We start from the raw sequence: 21,203 nt of genomic DNA, 5'->3' as shown, positions 1-21,203 counted from the left end.
TGCCCTCACAATCGAGTTCCATGGAACGAGCATGCGCTGTGGGTCAGAGAGGCGAACTCGGCGCCACCCTGTGGTCAGTGCAGGAAGTGCAGGCCGCGCCTCCCTCACAGGTCACTGGAGGCAGCGTGCCCTACCGACAGGACTGCTGAATCCATTAAACTGGAAATTCAAACTGAAATGGAGTCTCTATCCCAAAAGTTTTCTAAAAGTAGTTAAGGAACAATTAATTGGAAACCATTTGGAATGAAGTGAATGTAGATGCAAACTTTACAACTTATACCAAATTCACTCAAAGTTATTCAGAGGCAAATTTTATTTTAGTTTATAATTTATGTTTGGCTGCGTTGGGTCTTCGTTGCTGCATGTGCGCTTTCTCTAGTTGCGTCGAGCGGGGCTACTCTTCGTTGCGGTGCACGGGCTTCTCGTTGCGGTGGCTTCTCTTGTGGGTGAGCACGGGCTCTAGGCGCGCAGGCTTCAGTAGTTGTGCCGCGCAGGCTTGGTTGCTCTGCGGCATGTGGAATCTTCCCGGACCAGGGCTCGAGCCCATGTCCCCTGCATTGGCAGGCGGACTCTTAACCACTGCGTCACCAGGGAAGTCCCCACAGACAAACTTTAAATACAAAACTATTCAAGGGGCTTCCCTGGTGGCGCAGTGGTTGAGAATCTGCCTGCTAATGCAGGGGACATGGGTTCGAGCCCTGGTCTGGGAAGATCCCACATGCCGCGGAGCAACTAGGCCCGTGAGCCACAACTCCTGAGCCTGCGCGCCTGGAGCCTGTGCTCCGCAACAAGAGAGGCCACGATAGTGAGAGGCCCACGCACCGCGATGAAGAGTGGCCCCCGCTTGCCACAACTAAAGAAAGCCTTCGCACAGAAACGAAGACCCAACACAGCCAAAAATAAATTAATTAATTAATCAATTAAAAAGAAAAGCTGTCTCTCAAATTTAACTTCCAGAATACATTCAGGAAAAACGCATACGCCCTTTTTGGCCAACCAAAGAAGCGGGCAATGCAAATCAACACTACAAAGAGGTATCACTTCGAATCAGAAAAAAGGACCATCCTCACAAAGGGTAAAAACCAGATATGCAGGACAAGGAGAGGAGAAAAGGCAGCCTCGTTACGCTGAAGGGGGGAATGTAAATTGCCAATGGCCACTCTGGAGAAGTGTGCTGTGTTTCCTAAAACATCTAAAAAACAGAGCTACAAAGCATAGGGCGCTTCCACTCATGGGCCTATATGTTGGAAAATCCAAAAATCCACAGGACGCAGGCACCCCGTTTACTGCTGCTATGTTTACAACAGCCTCGACTTGGGTACAACTTCATAGTCCTTGGAAGGAAAAAATGGTGAAAGAAAATTTGATACTTAAGCACAACGGAATATTACTCAGCCCTGAAATCAATGAAATAAGGCCAGTTGCAGCAACTCAGGGGGACTTATGTATGGTCATTGAGAGTGAAATAAGTTAGACAGCAAGAGAAACTTATCATAAGATATCACTTATAAAGGGAATCTAAAAATCGCCAACCATGAACTGAATTACAAACAGAACACCATCACACATTTACAAAACACACTTATGGCTGCTTAAGGGGAAAAGTGTGGTGCGTTGATGCATAAACCAGGAGGTTGAAATTGGCACAGATACCGTTCCATACGCCAATAATGTAATCGCCAAGACATACTCATTGTTCAAGAAACTTGACTCAGCACACTCTATTCACAGAAAAAACATATATCTGACTACTAGAAACTAGAAAAGAATTTATTGATGTCTCTCTGTAAGTGACTCAGGTGGATGTACAGCACCAAGAAACACAACATTGCAAATCAGCTACACCCCATTATAAAAATTAAATATAAAAAGAGAAAGACAATGAGAGAGAGAGAGGAATTCTTACAAAATTCAATCAGGGGCTGTGAGGCAACTGGACTGACCACATCTACACTCACAGCTGAATGGGACGTAAGGCTGGACACCCTAACCCTAAACCCTAACCCTAACCCAACCCTAACCCTACCTTAACCGTAACCCTAACCCAACACTAACCCTAACCCTAAACCTAAACCCTAACCCTAACCCCTAACCCTAACCCAACCCTAAGCCTAACCCTAACCCCTAGCCCTAGCCCTAACCCTGACCCTAACCCCTAACCCCTAACCCTAACCAAGTTCACAAGTAAACTTCTCGCCCACCTGGAGAGAGTGATTTAATTTTAAAGAGTAAAGACACAATCAGTTCAGTAATTGGCCACGGGGGCTGGAGGGGCCAAGGCTAACCTGAGCTGGAGGAACGTGGGTGCCTGCCTGGATGCTCAGAGGCCAAGGGCTGTTCTGAGACCTGCTTGGACGCCCGTGCAGATGGAACAAAGGATCCGTCCAGTCCCAAGAGGGCCCCACCTGCCCTCACGAACGCAACACCAGACTTCCCTGGTGGCGCAGTGGTTAAGAATCCACCTGCCAATGCAGGGGACACGGGTTTGAGCCCTGGTCTGGGAAGATCCCACATGCTGTGGAGCAACTAAGTCCGTGCACCACAACTACTGAGCCTGCGCTCTAGAACCCGCGAGCCACAACTGCTGAAGCCCACGTGCTTAGAGCCTGTGCTCTGCAACAAGAGAAGCCACTGCAATGAGAAGCCATCAAATTATGAAAAATGTTGTTAAGAGGATGGATGGGAAAGGTGGTATCTTTGGAGCAACAGAATCATATTTTTTTCCGGTATATTCTGAAAAATAATTCTATTGATATCCACAGTTTTTAGTACCCAAAAATGGATTTAGCCCTATATATTACATAAGTACATGTCTATGTAATGTAATAAAACGCCTACAAACGTACTGAAAAACTTCAAATGGAATTCGGCGACTTGAGACTTTTCAGAAATTTCCTTGCGGCCCAGTCACGTCAAGAGCCAGGAGTTCGAATTCCCTCGCCACTTCCGGCTTCACACCCTCCCACCACACGCACAGTTAAGCTCTGGAATGGTGGAGCTGACGAGAAACGCCTGCCTCTCTCACAAACTCGAAACGTACGCTCACCGGCCAGGGCCCCTCACAGTCTCCAGGCTGGTCCCAACCCTGGTGGAATCACTTCCAGCCTTTCCTTCCCCGGTGGCGCACTCCTCCCATGATGCCCTGGGGCGCACCCCTCCCATGATGCCCCGGGGCACACCCTTCCCATGATGCCCCGGGGCGCACCCCTCCCATGATGCCCCGGGGCACACCCCTCCCATGATGCCCCGGGGCACACCGGAAGCAACTCCTCACCTCTCTGGGAAATTGAAACCGCCTTTCTTCTCGGTAGTTACCGGCTGTTTCCTTGGAAGTCCATGGCTGCTGATTTTTTCACGTGTTTTCAATACTGTGATCCACCCACCCTCCCCGAACTAGATGGTAAGCTGTTTGAGAGAACGAACTTCTAATCCCCAATGCCTGCAACGGTGTGTTTATAAGCCATTTGCTAAATGAAGAGCAGCTAAACGTTTTGTTTGACAGAGTGAAGCAAAGCTGCGTAGAAAAACAGCAGATAACAGAGCCAACGCTCAGCAGAGAATATGGAAGAATAGCGTTACCTTTATAATAACAGCTGGCATTTAAAACCCTAAATCCTTACCTTAGTTTGCAAGGCTCTAAGCATCTGGCCCCTAGCCGCTTCTGCCACTTCATTCCTTGCTACTGTATCCCTGGCTCCTTTCATCCCTGCCCTACTGGCCTTTATTCTCTTCCTGTGCAGGCAAGTTCCCCTCCCAGAGCCTTTGCATTTGTTTCCTCTGCCTGGAATACTGTGCCCCGTTGATATTCTCCTGGCTTGCTCTTCCTCTAAGTGCTCAAATATCATCTCTTTAGAGAAACTTATCCTGATTGATCCATTTCAAACCCACACAGCCACTGTTTCCTTATCCTAATTTTCCTTTCCTTCAGAGAATTTATCACTAATTGACATTTGATATCTGTTTGTTTGTTGTCTGTCCCCACATACACACACACTAGAATAGAGTTTCCATGAGGGCAGAGACTTTGCCTGTTCTGTTCCCTAGTGCTTAAAATCTTCCCAGCATGTAGTAAGCCCTCAATGAATGTTTGATGAATAAACAATTGAATACGTGCATGCTCCCTGTTACCGGCTCTGTGCATTACAGCTTCAAAATTAGCAATTCCATATGTGAATTTCATCACCATCCTGGTTTTGTGAGAGATCTCAAGCTGGTTCCATCTAGCCCCATCTTGGTCAAGTTTGAGGATTTTGCCATCATACCCCCAACCACCTTTTGGGTAGGGTGATAAATTTATCTGGGGTTGCCCAGGATTGTCCTGATTCTAAAACTGAAGTCTCAGGAATCTCTTCAATTCCAAGCAAATTAGGAAGGTTGGTCACCCTGCTTTGAGGTATCTAGGCTCCATCTTCCTCGTCTTATTTTATTGTTGTGAGTGTGTGGAATGAGGGGGTGGGGGGTGGGGGGTGGCGGTGACTTAAGAGTGTTCTGGGCCACCTGGAGAGGAAATTGGCTATATGTAGTGGGTAGAATGGGAGGGCTGGATGGCCAGTAGTGAGGCTGTGGTCAGCTGATGGGCCTTACCAAACAGCAACAAAAAAGAGATGAAAGAACAACATAGAAGATGCTGTCCTGGTTTCCAGAGCCCTCTGGCACAGGCAATGGTTGGTACATTCTCTAGAGAAAGTTCCTGGCTTCTAAGTCTCAGGCTCTGCTGTTGACATGGCCTCACCCACTCCATGTCACTTTCAAAAAGTAGCCTATCATGCATTTATTAACTCAGTTGTCACAAGAACCCCATGAGTTAAGTATTGTTATTATCCCCATTTTACAGATGAAGAAACTGAGGCTCAGAAAAGTAGAATAAGTTGCGCAAATTCAAATAGTTTAAATAGTGAAGTCAGGATTTGAACCTCAGTATTCTGACTCTCAAAGTCCACTCTTAGTCACTACATTATCATGCAGCTCTTAACAATGTAAATATGCATTTGGGCTATGCCTAGCCAAGGGCATAAAATCTTTTTTTTTTTTTTAGGCTATGTTGTTTCATACCCCAACAGTTGAAATTAAAAGTAACTGATCACGCGTTTCTTAGTTCCAATGAGGCTTTAAGCACTGAAGAAACCAACAAAAAAAATACAACTACTAGACAAAAAAGGGCAAATGACATGGACCCTAAGTCTCACAGGCATCAGTCAAGATTATGAGGCCAGATAAGAAAGTCTCTAGTTTACTGGACAGACCAAACTGGTAGAATTTCTTCTCTGAAAACAATGTTCCCAGGCCATGCACACACTCTCTCCATGATATTTTCAGAGAAGGATGCCTCGTTTGCGTGTAATTCTGAGAAGCATGTATAATTCTGAGAGCGTTAGTGTCTTAACAGGATCTTGCAAAGCCAGAAACAGCTGTCTTGTAGTGAAAGCACAAACTGGACTTGGATTCAAACCAGACTTGTTCTAGCTCCCATTCTGCCACTTACTAGCTGTATGACTAGTCACTTAATCTTGCCAAGCCTCAGTTTTCCAACCTGTAAAACTGATAAATCTCTGTCCTCACTGATTGAAGGAAAATCAGTTTAAATATTTCTCTGGATAATCGCCCATCAACTTTTTGCTTTGCAAAATTGTAGTGTAGAAATGCCAGCAGTATGGAAGTTTATGTATTGCACTTGAAAGAGTTCTGAACTAGCGCTCTTGGATCTGAGAGTAGAATGGGAAGGGGGTCTGTCTAATTAATTAGCATTAATTAGGTAACCTGTCCAGAACCTCAGTTTCTGATTCTGTAACATCAGGGTTAGATTAGGTAATATTCAAGGTTCCCCTCTAGTTCTGGATCTAATATTCTCACTCAATATTTTTAATTAGGCGATTCAATATAAATTTGTATCATTCACTAATATACCTGTCCTGTGACTTTTGCCCAGAAATTTCTGTTTCTGGCTGGGGAACTTCTTGCTGCTTTTGGAAATTTCATCTGTTACATAGCTCTTAGATAGTTGTAACGGGTAAGGGATGATCCTCCTATCAGCACAATTAACTGCCCTTTCTTCTCAAGTAGCCCTCTGCGGAATGAACTTGATTACACTTGTTTCCTGGGCCTCTCTATTTGGCCCTGCTGCTGCTTTCTCCATCCAAATCTGCATTTCCTCTGAATGTGCCTTATATAGTGATTGGTGGAGAGATTTGCTCCCAGGGAAATCAGGAAAACGTTTTCCTCCTCCTTAACACCTGCTCACTCCTTAATCCTTGCCTTCAAAGCTTCCACCCCCACCATCCTGCTGACATTAATGTCAGGATCACCTCTCTGACTGACCCAATGCCCTTTTCATGGTCCTCCTTTTCTCCATCTTCTCTGTAGAGCTTTTTACTATATCCTCTCTCTTGAAAATACCACCCTCTCGAAAATACCACCTCCCTTGACTTCTTCTGACACTAATAATGAAGTTCCCATCACTTTAGAATTGACAAAATGATTTTGTAACAAGACTGGAGAAAACCCTCATAGACAGAACTCCTCTCAGGGTTGGGAGAGATGGAATGATGGTGTGGGGTGTGAGCTGGGGACTACAGGGTATAGTGGTGGGATAAAGATGAAGCTCCCAAAGGGAATATGTGAGTAAAAATAGGTGATCACCAAACTTGCTAAGGATAAACGTGGTGTTCTTTACTTGAGGACTTTTATTTTGTTGAGTAACCAGATGAGTAGGCATGCAGGTCAATGGCAGAGCTAAAGGGCCCCATGTAACAGAGGGACAACTGAGTACCCTTAGGGGTCGGGCAGACACCTCAGGGGAAGAAAGGAAATCAACCACCTGCATCAGTGTGACGGAAAATGGACTTCGTGGAAGTCATTGCTGATGGAGACTGAATACTTTAGGGGATGTAATATAATCCTCTTCTAGTCTGCTCTACAAAATCTTCAGTAAAGCCTGCACTGCTCACTTATGTTTTTTGTGCTAGTGGATTATTTGCCAAGGTCTGTGTCAAGGTTGATACAGATTGAAGCATACTGTTTGGCACTGGCTGGAAAGAGACTGCCTGCGGAGACAGCCACGTCTTGACAGTATCTCATTTGACCCCCACACTATCCTCATGACTTGGGCAGAAACAGAATTATGTTTCTGATTTTGCAGCGGAAGGAGAAAACATCACAGCTGCGAAGAGAGGTGATGGGACTTGCCATTTATGGCAGTAAATGACAGAAGTAAAATATGGATCCACGTGGCTCTTTTGACTCCAGCAAGATCTCACTCAGGTATTTGTTTATCTGAAGAATAACCTTTTTTTTTTCCACTCTTTTTGTCTTCATTTCCGCCTCTCACCTCCTCAACATGCAGCCTTTCTCTGAGAACCCAGCTTCCTTAATAAGTTCAACTATCAACTGCATACAGGTGACACCCTCATACTCACAGACCTACATCTTCAGTCTTAATGTCTCCTGTATGTAAACTTTGAATCCTTATCTCTACCTACTTAGCTGGATATCACCATCATCTCAATCTCAATCTGTCCAAAATCGAAATTCCTATTTCCCCCCTTCACTATTTCTCCTGGGCAGGTATCATGCCCCTAGATTTCTAGGCTGCAATGAGGGCTGGATGAAAGGTAGGATCCTCTGATTCCTTTTTCCTCCTCAAACTCAGCATCATCAAAGTCTTGTGGATCCTGCCTTCAGGGTAACCCTTGGGTTTTCTCTTTCCTTTTACATCTCATTTCTGTACTGCTTAATCAAGGCCCTCTTCATTTTACACCATGATTATTTTTATATTCAATGCAAATAGATATTACTTGCATGTTTAATATTATGTTGAGAGGATTGTAATATATTAATGTGGGATAGGGCCTCGAAAAATAAGTCTAGAGGACTTCCCAGTGGTCCAGTGGGTAAGACTGCGTGCTCCCAATGCAGGGGGCCCAGGTTCGATCCCTGGTCGGGGAACTAGATCCCACGTGCATGCCACAACTAAAGATCCCGCATGCCACAACAAAGATCTCACATGCTGCAACTAAGACCTGGAGCAGCCTAAATAAATAAATAAATGTTAAAAATAATAATAATAAGTCTAGAGCTCAGAGAGGTCTTAAATGAGAGAAACATATTCCTTTCACCTCCTGGGGTTCTCTTTTTGCCAGGCCTAAACGGGACAGTGAGGCAGACAACTTCAAGCCCACACAACACTCTTCTTGAACCTACGGGATGGACCCGGAGATACCAGGGGACAATCACTGGGAAAGCCAGCCCTCTGGTGCTATGGAGAATTTTAACACACATCTGAATTTATAGGGTCATCCAGGGGTTAATTCTAACTGCCCACCTACTCCCATAAATCATATCAGAGCCTGTATAATCATCTTGGCAAGTTGTACACCAAGATTTTGTAAATAGTTGCTAAGTGGTTCTAGGACCTCAGGTTCTCCCTCTCCATTATATCCTACCATCAGTTCTATACTAATCTTCAGATATATGTGTGTGTCTACACACACACACACACACGTTCACTTTTCTGCTTAAAACCTTGAAAGCTTCCCCAATGATCTCAGAATAATGTCCTGACTCCTTCCATGGGCATTGGGAGCCCATCACGGACAAGCCCAGCCCACTTCTCCAGCCTCACCTCCGTGTTACCCCCAACCCTTCCATCCAGGCTTGCCCATTCCACCTTCCTGAAACACACCCTGGGAAGTCTTGTTTCTAACCACAATCCCTACGTTCCCTAAGCCTGGAACCTCCTCCCTGTACTCTTAAAATCTGCCTCCTTTAAGAGATAGTAGAGGATAGAGGAAAAGGCGAGGCTTTGGAATCAGCAACCTGGCGTTCCAATTCTGGCTCCATTGCCTACTAGCTGTGGGGCCTTTTGGTCAATCACTTAACTCCCTTAGGCCTCAGTTCCCCATATGGACAATGGGAATAATAAGAATATAAACAGTATAACCCCCTAAGGCTTGCAGAGAAAAATAAACATAATAAAATATACAAAAGTGCTATGTAAACAGGAAAGAACTATAAAAAGCATTATTATTATTATTTTTTATTATTATTATTATCTCCACCGTCACATCCCCTTCAGATCTCTTCTCTCCTCCAAAGCAGTATCATTATCATTAATAACAATTCTGAGAATATTTTACATAAACAACATACCTTACGGGTTTTAAATACCTTGTCCATACATCTAGTCCACTGTGCATCTCACTCATCTTGGCACTTAACCTCGGAAAAGTAATTTATCTTTTCGTGTCTATGTACTCTCTTCCCATGTCCATTATCTCCTCCTTTGGAGCAATGTCCCTATTTCATATCTCCTTTCCCCATTGCCAGCACTCAAAAGTGATGGGCTTGCAAAAGTGAAAGGTTATAGGCATTGGCTCTAGAGCCAGAGAGGATTTGAATCCCATTTCTGCCACTTACTAGTTGTGTGGCCTTAGGCAGTTTATTTAAACTCTCAGTGGCCCAAATTTCTTCAGCCATAAAATGGGAATGAAGTTAGCACCTACCCCACAAAACTATTATGATGGTTAAGTGAGTCAATATGGATAAAGCCTGGCACGTAGTGAGTTCTTAATAAATATAAACTATTACTATTAAGTGAGACTGAGTCTGATTCCATTCTTTTCTGCCTTATCACTTCAGCCCTCTTTCAACACAGATTCCCCATGAATCATCCTTATTCATTTATACACAGGAACAAAATCTACTGAGCATCTGTTACATACAAAAGACTGTCCCTTGGATAAAAGCAGCTGTGTTTATGCCTGATCACTTTCTGTTGCTTTCTCCTGGGCCAAATGGTACTAAGAATGAGACAAGTTCTCTGTGGATTGCAGCCTTCAGCTTTCTCCTCTTGTTTTCTCAAGCAGGGAGTAAGATGGTGTTCCAACATCAGATCACCAGGTACAAAAAAGTTCTTCATATTTTTTTACTGAAAGGCTTCTCAGGCCCCTTAACATGCTAGTATTTATGGTGAATCTCCAGCAACAGGGAATAGAGTTGGCCACATTTCCTGAACTCATTTAGCCACGGGACCTTTTATTTCACAGTTTCTCTCAGAATCAGCATTCTGTCAAATCTACTTTGGAAAATGCTACGTGGAAGTCCTATTCCTATCTGTTTCTCCTTTGTCCACAATTTCATTTTGACTAATGCAAACTGTCCTTGGAAATGCCTAACTATATGAGACTACCCACTGGAAGACTAGAGAATCTTTTTTTCTTTTGAATTGAAGTATAGTTGATTTACAATATTGTGTTAGTTTCAGGTGTACGGAAAAGTGACTCAGTTATATTGTTTTCAGATTATATTCCATTATAGGTTATTACAAAATATTGAGTATAATTCAGTACACATTGATCATATACAACATAAACAAGTCAGGCTGTATTGCTGTAAATGGCTCTAACTTCTAAAATGTATGGTAATTCCTACATAGTCAAACATTACTTCTGTTTCAGCCAAAAAACAACCCCAAGCAACCATAAGAGTTGTCACAAAGACCATGTATTTCCATTAGAACTTCTAGAACTTCCCATGGAACTTATGACTCCTTTTTTTTGTTTGTTTTTTCCTTTAGCTTGTTCATGTTTCCCATTCTATAGCAGATTAGAAAAAGGAAGATTGGGCTCACAGAGGCAAACCCACTAACCACAGACAGAATACAGCTGAGTACCTTGCCGTGAAGGTGTAGATATAAAAACTAGAAAGGTGACAAAAAAATTCATTGCAACCTAGGAACAATTAGTGCAGGGTAAAATCCGCGAAGAAACTATATTATCCCTGACGACTTTATTACATCACCTCCCAGGTCCCTGAGTGATCAAGGAAAAGTTGAAGTCTATTCAAGATACTAGATTAAATAAATCAAGATAATATGTAATACATTTTAGAAAGTTTTCCATCTACAATGGATTTTTTAACAAAATAAATTAATGGCTAAGAATAGATGGGTTAGATGGACCTAGAGATTATCACACTAAGTGAAGTAAGCCAGACAAAGACAAATACACGATATCGCTTATATGTGGAATCTAAAAAAAAAACATGATAGAAATGAACTTATTTACAAAACAGAAGTAGACCTACAGATATAGAAAACAAATTTATGGTTACCTAAGGGGAAAGGGAGGTGGGGGATAAATTAGGAGTTTGGGATTAACACATACACACTACTATATATAAAATAGAAAAACAACAAGGACCTACTGTATAGCACAGGGAACTATATACTCAGTATTTTGTAATAACCTATAAGGGAAATGAATCTGAAAAAGAATATATAGATATATGTGTGTGTGTGTGTGTGTGTGTGTGTGTATATATATATATATATATATATATATATATATATACACACACACATACATGAATCTCTTTGCTGTACACCTGAAACTAACACAACATTGTAAATCAAATATACTTCAATTAAAAAATAACGTTTTAAAAAAAAGAATGGATGTGTTAAATGGCCAATCTTATGTTTTCCGGAGATTTCTGAGAAGAGGCGCACACCACCTCATGTTTACGATGCTGGGTAAAGGAGACGTACTTAGTATCCATGCTATTGATCATCCATCGCTTGACAATTCACCCTGTGGCTCTGCCCTTCACTGACCTTCTTAGCACACTCTGCCCCAGTTCTGCTCAGCCTCTAGAACTCTCTAAGTCTCAAAGATCTGTGTCCAACGTCAAAATCCCTACGCAGCTGACTTGGCATTATACAGCCTCCGCTGGTCATTTATCCAAGTAACTTAACAAGAGTGAAAGATCAGGGCTACGATGCATTTACATCTAAGGAGTAAATGGTGATCCCCCAATACAGCCACGTCAGAGTGCTGGGCTTGCGCATTTGGGAGTATAAAGGGAGCTGGGGGGCCACACTTTCGAAACTGCTTCGACCACAGCACCGCAAGGTAAGTGCTCACAAGTGCCCGCTTTTTTGCTCCATGTAGCTGTGATTATACCTGATCAGGTTACCTGGAGAGGAGAGAAGGCAACACAGCAGCCTTTGCTGAGGGCCTACTAAGCGTAAGGAACTGTGTTAAGGGCAATATGGGAGACAAGATGGCGAGGCCTTTCAAGAAGCTTCTACAAAGAGTAAAAAGACAAGAATATAAGCAATTATGACACCAAAAAAAAAAAAAAAACTAACCTGCAGGATATAAAGCTGAATATAATACGTACTTACCCCTCTAATTGTTTAGGTCAGTATTATAATTGCAGTTAGCAAATAAACATGCTAATTTGTGATATCTCTTCTGTGATTGCCTTGAAGTATTATTTGAAATTTTTGTGGTTGGTTATGTAAAATTTTTCTTATGTCAGGATTTCTGGGAGTTGATTGCGGGAAGAAATTCTCCCATGCATTTGATCCATCTCAGAATGCATCCTCGTTTGCTTATTAATGACCAGTGTCCAGACTGCTCATTCATGGCACGCCTTGTGGACTTCGGGCTGGGCCGTGTCTGACTCTGCAGGAGCGTCCCTCAGAGGGGTTCTGTAGCTCTAGGAGCTTGCGATGCTTCGATTTCTGGCCACCATCTTCACCAGAATACCTTCTGTCATACATTCACAGGGTTAAGAGAAACCTTGGGGATTTTCTGGTCCATCTATCTCATTTACAGAAGGAAACCAAAGCTCAAGGAAATTACAACAGCTACTTTACAGAGCTGGCATTAGAAAACCGAGGTTCTGCCTCCAAGTGTGATTTCGTTTGAACCAAGGATTCAGAATATGATACTTAATCATTTAATCTTTTCCTGAGAAAGTTGTGAGAATTTTAGGATATAGCTGGAGATTATTAGAGACTCATAAAAGGTAGAGACCAAGAGTACGCGACCAAAGTAGGAAAGCAAGCGTTGAAATGTCTCTTCCTGCCTAAATGGTATTTCACGACATGTTCCCCAGGTTCCATAAAAGTACTGTGTGGTAAATGGGAAGTTTAAGTTAAATTTGATATTGAAAATTATTCAGACTCTTATGGTATCCTGAGATCTTCATGTAGGTTATCAACTTCTGGACTGAGATTCCTTAGTCCCAAATAAGTTATCAGCTACCCTACCTTCATCTTCTCCAAGAGAATATAGGATATTTAAGAGCGTGCCCTTCCTAGACCTCTTAAAGAAGTCTTGCCCATAATTCACAACTTTTCTCTCATTGACAAAGAATTCAACTTCTGGTCTAAAAGCATCCAAGTTACAATCCGGATCATTCCCCTCCCTCCCTCCTTTCTTTTTTGACCCCTCACGGCCCCCTACCCTCAGCCGGAAGCATCATCTCTCTAAGTCCCCATAACACTTCATTTAGTGCTTACAGAATTTGTATTATTCTTCCTTGTTCAAAGATTTATTTGAGCATTTCTCTTAACTGTTCCTAAATTTTGCATTCCTTTAGGGTAGAGACTGTCTTTATCCTTTTTTATACCCCCTTAAGGAGCTGACATGGTACTTTGCACACACAGAAGATACTCAAAAAAAATGTTAATCAGTGCTGTAATTACCCAATTATTTAAAGAATGATGACTTAACCGAAGGGAAAAATGGAAAATGTATTTCCATCCCACACCATCCACTGTGTACTATTTAAATGTAGCTAAACTTAGAAAAGTACAATTTCTAGATTTATTTAAACTCTTCATAGTTCATTTGTTCTTTGTTTTGTTTAGTTTTGATTTCTGGAATCACTCTCTCAGAAGCCACTTCATTCCTGAAGGACACTAACCATTGCTTTGGAAACCAAGAAGGTAAGAGTCACTTTCATCTTGATTGGGAATACAATAATTGAAATTAGCAAACAGTGTTTTACACATTCTCATTCTTGCCACACTCATAGGAATCTGAAACTGATGACATTAAAATCCATTACTTAAGTATTTCTAAAGGCAGATTACAAAATATGCAGCTAAGGAAGCAGGGCTTCCCAAATTTGCTCATCACACTAACGGGAATAAAACACACTGCAGAACTTTGACACACAAGCTCCAGGTCAATATACTTAGGTTGGCCCCAAACATGATGTTCGTAGGCTCAAGATTCAGTCTTCACACAAGTCTAACTTTGCTGTTTTTTGAGCAAAGGCTGCACCCATGAATCCCCTCAGCTGTGTCTTTACTCACAAATGATGCTGAGAGAATAAGGAGAAATGGATTCAAACCTATGTCCACTGTAGTAATAAAAAAAAATTACTCCCCCACCTCAAGATTTGTGTTTATTGGAAGTAATTCTAGATGAATTAGGACCAAGGAAACCAAAGTATAATTAAGTCATGACCACACCATTGCTGACAAGATGCAGTAGCTGAGAAGTTCCCAGGAGAGGGCTGAAAGTTGAGAGCAGTGTCATAGTGCACTGACAGCAGTAAGAGGGGTTGGGGAGCACTCAGAAGGTGGTGCTGGAGGTCAGGGAGACTGGGATGGCTATCCCCATTGGAAGACCCCTAAAGACAGGAACAGTGGGGGATGGTTGGAGGGACACAGCTGTGTAGGGCTGGAAGCAGGTCAAGCTCTCAAAACCAAGAAGCAGATAATTAGGGGACTTTCTGGGGGTAGAGTTTCCAGGGACACCATGAGTCATGCCAAGAGAGTTGGATGAGACCTAACAAGGGAAAGTTTTATCAGCCAAGAATACATGGTTTTAGCCCTGGGTCCCAGAGTACAGTTGTATAAATATGGGGACAAGATCTGACTTAGCAACCGGACGCACACAGCGTGCGTTGAGGGGCTTTGCTTGACAGTGAGTGGTGAGCCATCGGTGTGAGGAGGCTGCCAGAGGGCAGTCACCACCTCGGGCATGACACCTAGGTCAGGAGAGGTGAGGGCACATGCTGATGGAGGACAACATGTGGTCTGGATGTCACACTTAAGAGATTAACAGGAGTGAGCTCACTGTGATGGCAAAGGAGATGCAGAAGCACATCACAGAAGAAACAGATGAAGACAGCACTGGGGCCACTTAGCCTGGAAAAGAAAAAGTTAAGGAGGGACTTCCCTGGAGGTCCAGTGGATAAGACTTCGCCTTCCAGGCTCAATCCCTGGTTGGGGAGCTAAGATCCTACATACCTTGCAGCCAAAAAACCAAAACATAAAAGAGAAGCAATACTGTAACAAATTCAATAAAGACTTGAAAAATGGTCCACATTAAAAAAAAAAAAGCTCAGGAGAACCCAGAGCAGCCATCAAACGGGTGAAGAGTTGTCTTGTGGGGAGAAGGTTTGAACTCTTTCTGTTGTTACCAAGAGCCAAAAGGAGGATCAAACATCCTGAAGTCACAGAGAGCCAGATTTCAGTTTAAAGCAAGAAGTATCTTTGGCCTGCAGAAACTACCCCAAATGATTTTCCAAAATTTTCCAAAGGGAAAAAAGTCATCTTGAAGGCATTTGAGTAGGCTGGACAACACATTTGCAAGAATATCGCTGAGACAACTCATGCATCATCTAGGCAGTAAAAGTAGGAGATACTGGATTCTGAGTCATGGTTAGAGCTGTGGGTGGAAGAAGAAAAATCTTCACCTCAACACACGCAGTGACTTGAATCCCAGACGGAAAGTCTTGTTTTTCTAAGAGACCTAAAGGTATAGTTTGACCATGAGTCATTGTAGTCTTTCCCCAACTTCAGACTTCATTCTTATACTACTATCACAAATTTTGCAATACCCATTTAAGACCAGTACTGCTAATTCACTTAATATTTTGATTTACCTTGATTCCTTTTTCTTCTTAGATGTGTTTTTCAAAGTTAGCCTATATGCTTGCTATGAAAGTCTGGACCGTCTATCTCAGCATCAGCTGAGACATTTAGATATTCAAAATCTCAAACTCTACTCCAGCTCTGCTGAATCAGAATATCTATTTCAACAAGATTCCCAGTTGGATTCCTATGCCCACCAAAGTTTGAGAAACACTGCTTTATATCACTACTATAAACAGATATTTCACTGTCTCTAAGTCGTTAGCACATATTATTCTATTTTATTCTAACTTTCTTCACATTTTCACAAAATATTATCTCTAAACTTGGGATGCATCTTATAATCAATGAAAGGAGTACTGTAATTAGCAGGGTGTTTTTCTTTATTAGTGGGACACAAAATAGGTTATCTTACAATCGATGGCATCTTACATTTTGCTAAAATAAGGTAATAGACTTTAATATAACTATTAAAATTAAGAAAGAGTTGCCTAAAATCATTTTGTATTGGACCATTGGGACTATGCCATGGTTTTGGAAAGAGTGGCTTTATAAAAGCAAAATAATGCTCCCAAACATCACTGTGTTTGAGGCCCTTGAGAACAATTCAGTTTCCTCAGTCCCAACCACAGAGATTCTGTTGCAGATGATTTTGATGTGGATCAACTTTCAACACTTTGGGTAGCAGGCTGAACACTAAGTCAAGCTAAATGACATCAGATCATACACTTGCAGCCTGATGAGATTCCCTCACACTATAGTGCAACCATTCTCAAACTGTGGCCCATGGATCCTTGGAGATTCCTAAGAACTTTTCAAGAGGTACATGAGGTCAAAACAATTTTCATAATACCCGGATGCCATGTGCTTTCTTCACTGTGTTGACTTAATGATGCAAAAGCAAGGATGGGTCGACGATCTGACACTTTATTACAAATCAACACATGGCACCAAGCTGTACTAATAGTCATAGTATTCTTCACAGCCATACACTGACAGTGAAAAAGAATTTTTTTTAATTTAAAAAGCCACCTTCAAGACTTCCCTGGTGGCACAGTGGCTAAGAATCCGCCTGCTAATGCAGGGGACACGGGTTCGAGCCCTGGTCTGGGAAGATCCCACATGCTGCGGAGCAACTAAGCCCGTGAGCCACAACCACTGAGCCCGTGTGCCACAACTACCGAAGCCCACACGCCTAGAGCCCGTGCTCCGCAACAAGAGAAGCCACTGCAATTAGAAGCCCGCGCACCGCAACGAAGAGTAGCGCTCGCCGCAACTAGAGAAGGCCTGCACGCAGAAGAAAAGACCCAACGCAGCCAAAAATAAATATAAATAAATAAATAATTTTTTAAAAAAGCCAGCTTCATTGAAAAATAACCTAAAATTTGCAGCAGTGGAGAGTATTAATTTGATTACATCTCAATTTTATCCACATCTTTATAATATTCTACATGATCAAACAGGAAGTCCATGAAAAGCACTCCTTTTGCACACTGGACTTTGACATTTGTCTCAAGGAAAAACACATGTGCAGTTGTCTGAGTTGCAAGATGAACCAGCCACTTGATTCATGAAGCACCATTTTTACTTGAAAGAATGACTAGAGGACAAACTATTGTTTCTCAGACTTGTATATCTGGCACACAGTTTCTCAGAAAGCAGTGAAGTGTGTTTATCCTTTCAAGGAAAACTACTGACAGTAATTTTTACTCATGATATAGTTGAGTTTTCAAGCAAAAATTAAAACTTTGGAAGACTTGTATCTACTATCATTAGCTTGACAACGTCCTAATATTTGAATTTTCTAAGGAGATCAGTACTGATATTAATGATTGTGATTTTTTATACTGTATAATGAAACGTGCCAATATTTGGAAGTTCTGTATAATTCAGTGAACAATATTTTCCAAATGATCAATGTATGATGTTTACACATGGGTAAAAGTTTCATTCAAAGTTCAACACAGACCAACAGATCATAATGTTTGTTGATATGGTTTCAGATTCTACATTGCAACTAGCCTTTGAGGAACTACCACAGAAACTACCACGTGTCAAGTTTTGGTATAGTATCTAAAAAGAATATCCGCAATTATTTGAAAGGGTAATTAAAATACTCTTTCCTTTTCCAAATTATATATCTGTGAAAGATTTTCTATATCTACTTTAACCAATAAACAAACAAACAAACAAAAAAAACCACAAAAAACCATACAGCAACAGACAGAATACAGAAGCAGGCATGAAAATCCATCCATCTTCTACTCAGCAGACATTAAAGTGAGTTGCAAAAATGAAAAACAATGGTACTCTTGCCACGAATTTTTTTGTTTTGGAAAATATAGTCATTTTCATAAAAAGATGTCATTAATGTTAACATGCAATGAATTTGATAGGAACTTTAAATGAATTAGATTTTCTCAATTTTGACTTCTAATACCATAAATATTGGTAGATATGACCTGCATAAACCAAACTCACTGGGTTCTCAGTGGTTTTTAAGAGTGTGAAGGGGTTCTGAGAAAACAAAGCTTGAGAACTGCTGCTGTTGTAAAACTCACTTAAGCCACAAAAGTAGGGACTATCTTCACAGATGAGGAAACAATATGGATGAATTCTTCCTCTCCACCAGGCAGTAACTGAGAACATTTAAACCGCCTGAAGCCTGCAAGCCAGAGGTCCTCTTTGTGGTGCTATATTGAGTTCCAATCTCTTAACTATGAAAACTTAACCATGAGCACACAGATGGTTCAGCAGAGCCGCTGGCCAAAGTAAAATCGAAATGCAACTTATCCTGGATAAGATCCAGAGGGAAGCAGTTGCTCCTCTTTCTGTAGGACTAGATCCCCCCAGAATCTCAAGGAGGGATATTGAAACAACAGTCAGTTACCAATGAAGAGTAATTTCATAAAGTGTAAGATTGAGGGCGGGGGAAGTTCCAAGAGACAACCATAAAATGTTCAATTTTCCCACTTTTAATAGGAAACATAAAAGGCTTTATTCAAAACATATGACCTATTTCTTAAGAGAGATATGGGGATACATGTGTGTAATTGAACTCCATTTTATGGTCACTTACAGAAGAATGTATGGAAAAGAAAAAGCAGAGAAAGAAAGGGAGAAGGGGAAGAGTTGTGGGGAAAAGAATAGAGGGTCAGAAAGGATACGGAAAGAGGTCCAGAGGGAACAGGAAAAGCAAATGCAGATGAGGAAAAGGAACCAGAAAAGTCACACAACCTGCAGGGGCCTTAGAAATGAGCTAGGCTTGCTTCTTCATTTTAAGTGAAATTAGTGGCCCAAAGAAGTTAAGTGGTTTGACCAAGTTCAGTGCCGGGACTTTAAGACAAATTTTCTAGCTTCTAAGCAAGGAAAACACATAAAGAGAAGGTCTGTGAAAGGGGATGGTTTGGAAAGAAGTGACGGGGGGGGATGAGCGGGAGGGTGGACAGAGAGAGAGAGGCAGAAAGATACATAAACACACCATACACGCACATGCACACACACACACACGCTAAGCAGTCAGTTCTAAAGCATTTATTTAATTAAACACTGTTTGTCACACCCCGACACTGCTACACATAACTAAAGTTTGGAGACCCCTGCCTTAAGCCCAGTACTTCTCAACTCTACTATGCCTAGAAATCACCTGGAGATCTTGTTAAAGTGCAGATTCTGGTTTTGTAATGCGGGGTGGTTCTGAGATTCTGAATGTCTAACAACTCCTCGGTGATGCTGATGCAACGTGTTCAAGGACCACTCTTGGAGTCAGAAGGCCCTACACCAGCAGTTCTCAGAGTGTGGTCCCTGGACCACAATGATGAATTCACCATCAGCTGATGAATGCACCACGAGCATTGCCTAAGAACTTGCTAGAAATGCATATTCTCAGGCCCCATCCCATACCTACTGAATCAGAAGCTCTGGGGGTGAGGCCCAGAAATCTGTGTTTTAACAAGCTGTCCAGGTAATTCTGGTGCATATTAAAGTTTGGAACCATTGCACTAGGCCATAATGTCTCCTATCACCTTGTTGCCTGTAATTGACTAAACAAGTGTGGCAGTACTTTATGTTCAAGTCATTACTTTTCACTGGGCTATCTGAACTTTCTACTAGGAATTATCAACACTCACCAAGAGGAACATCTCAATCTTGCCAACTATTCAGTTGGATTTCATGTCTGATGTCTAAAGGAAAAGATTCTCCTTGGATACAGAGCGTCTAAATTATACTCCCAGTTAAATGCCACCCATATCCCACCCCACTCCGTTCCCACAATGATAAAAATCAGTGTTCCCAAATCTGAGTAGTTTAGAGGAATTTTAAGAATCAGGATACGGAAATGAACAAACCAAAAAACCTCAGCTCTCCTATGTCAAAAGAAAACCAAACTTTCACTTCAGGGTTTGGAGGAAGCCGTTTAGAAAGGCCACCACTGACAAAACGGTGCACTGTTAGTGGAGATGTAAATTTGTGCAGCCACTACAGAAAACAGTATAGAGATTCCTTTAAAAATTAAAAATAGAACTACCATATGATCCAGCAATTCCACTTCTGGGTATATACCCAAAGGAAATGAAATTACTATCCCAAAGAGGTACTCCCACGTTCATTGTGGCATTATTTAGAATAGCCAAGACATGGAAACGATCTAAGTGTCCACTGATGGATAACTGGATAAAGAAAAGGTCATATATAATGGAATATTATTCAGCCATAGAAAAGAATGAAATCTTGCCATTGGCAACAGTGGACCTTGAGGGCGTTATGCTATGTGAAATAAGTCAGACACAGAAAGACAGATCCTGTATAATCTTACGTATATGTGGAATCTTAAAAAAACCAAACTCATAGCAACAGAGATCAGATCTGTGGTTGCCAGAGGTGGCGGGTGAGAGGTGGAAGAACTGGGTGAAAGGGGTTAAAAGGTACAAACTTCCAATTATGACATAAATAAGTTCCGTATTTGTTAAGTACAGCATGGTAACTGTAGTTAATTACACTGTGTTGTATATTTGAAAGTTGCTAAGAGAGTAGAGCTTAAAAGCTCTCATCACAAGGGCTTCCCTTGTGGCACAGTGGTTGAGAGTCTGCCTGCCAATGCAGGGGACACGGGTTCGAGCCCTGGTCTGGGAAGATCCCACATGCCGTGGAGCAACTAGGCCCGTGAGCCACAACTCCTGAGCCTGCGCGTCTGGAGCCTGTGCTCCGCAACAAGAGAGGCCGCGATAGTGAGAGGCCCGCGCACCGCGATGAAGAGTGGCCCCCGCTTGCCACAACTAGAGAAAGCCTTCGCACAGAAACGAAGACCCAACACAGCCATAAAAAAAAAAAATCTCATCACAAGAAAAAGAAACTGTAAGTGAAGGGATAGATGTTAAGTAGACCTAATACTGTGATCATTTTGCAATATATACATATATCAAATCATTATGTTGTACACCTTAAACATATACAGTGTTATATGTCAGTTACATCTCAATAAAACTGGTGGGGCAGGTGGGTAGGAAAGGCCACCACTGTGTCCTCA

The 21,203-nt window shown here is 42.0% G+C and overlaps 1 protein-coding gene across 1 annotated transcript in view; it reads left to right on the top strand.

Moving 5' to 3' along the window:
- LOC132350460 (myosin-13-like) overlaps nucleotides 1-21,203 on the top strand; it is a 113,967-nt gene that overhangs the window by 30,389 nt on the left and 62,375 nt on the right.

The sequence above is a fragment of the Balaenoptera ricei genome, chromosome 16, assembly GCF_028023285.1.
Source record: "Balaenoptera ricei isolate mBalRic1 chromosome 16, mBalRic1.hap2, whole genome shotgun sequence".
In the NCBI taxonomy this organism is placed as follows: domain Eukaryota; kingdom Metazoa; phylum Chordata; class Mammalia; order Artiodactyla; family Balaenopteridae; genus Balaenoptera; species Balaenoptera ricei.
Note: the sequence above shows the minus strand (reverse complement) of the source record. Positions and strands in the feature narration are given on the sequence as shown.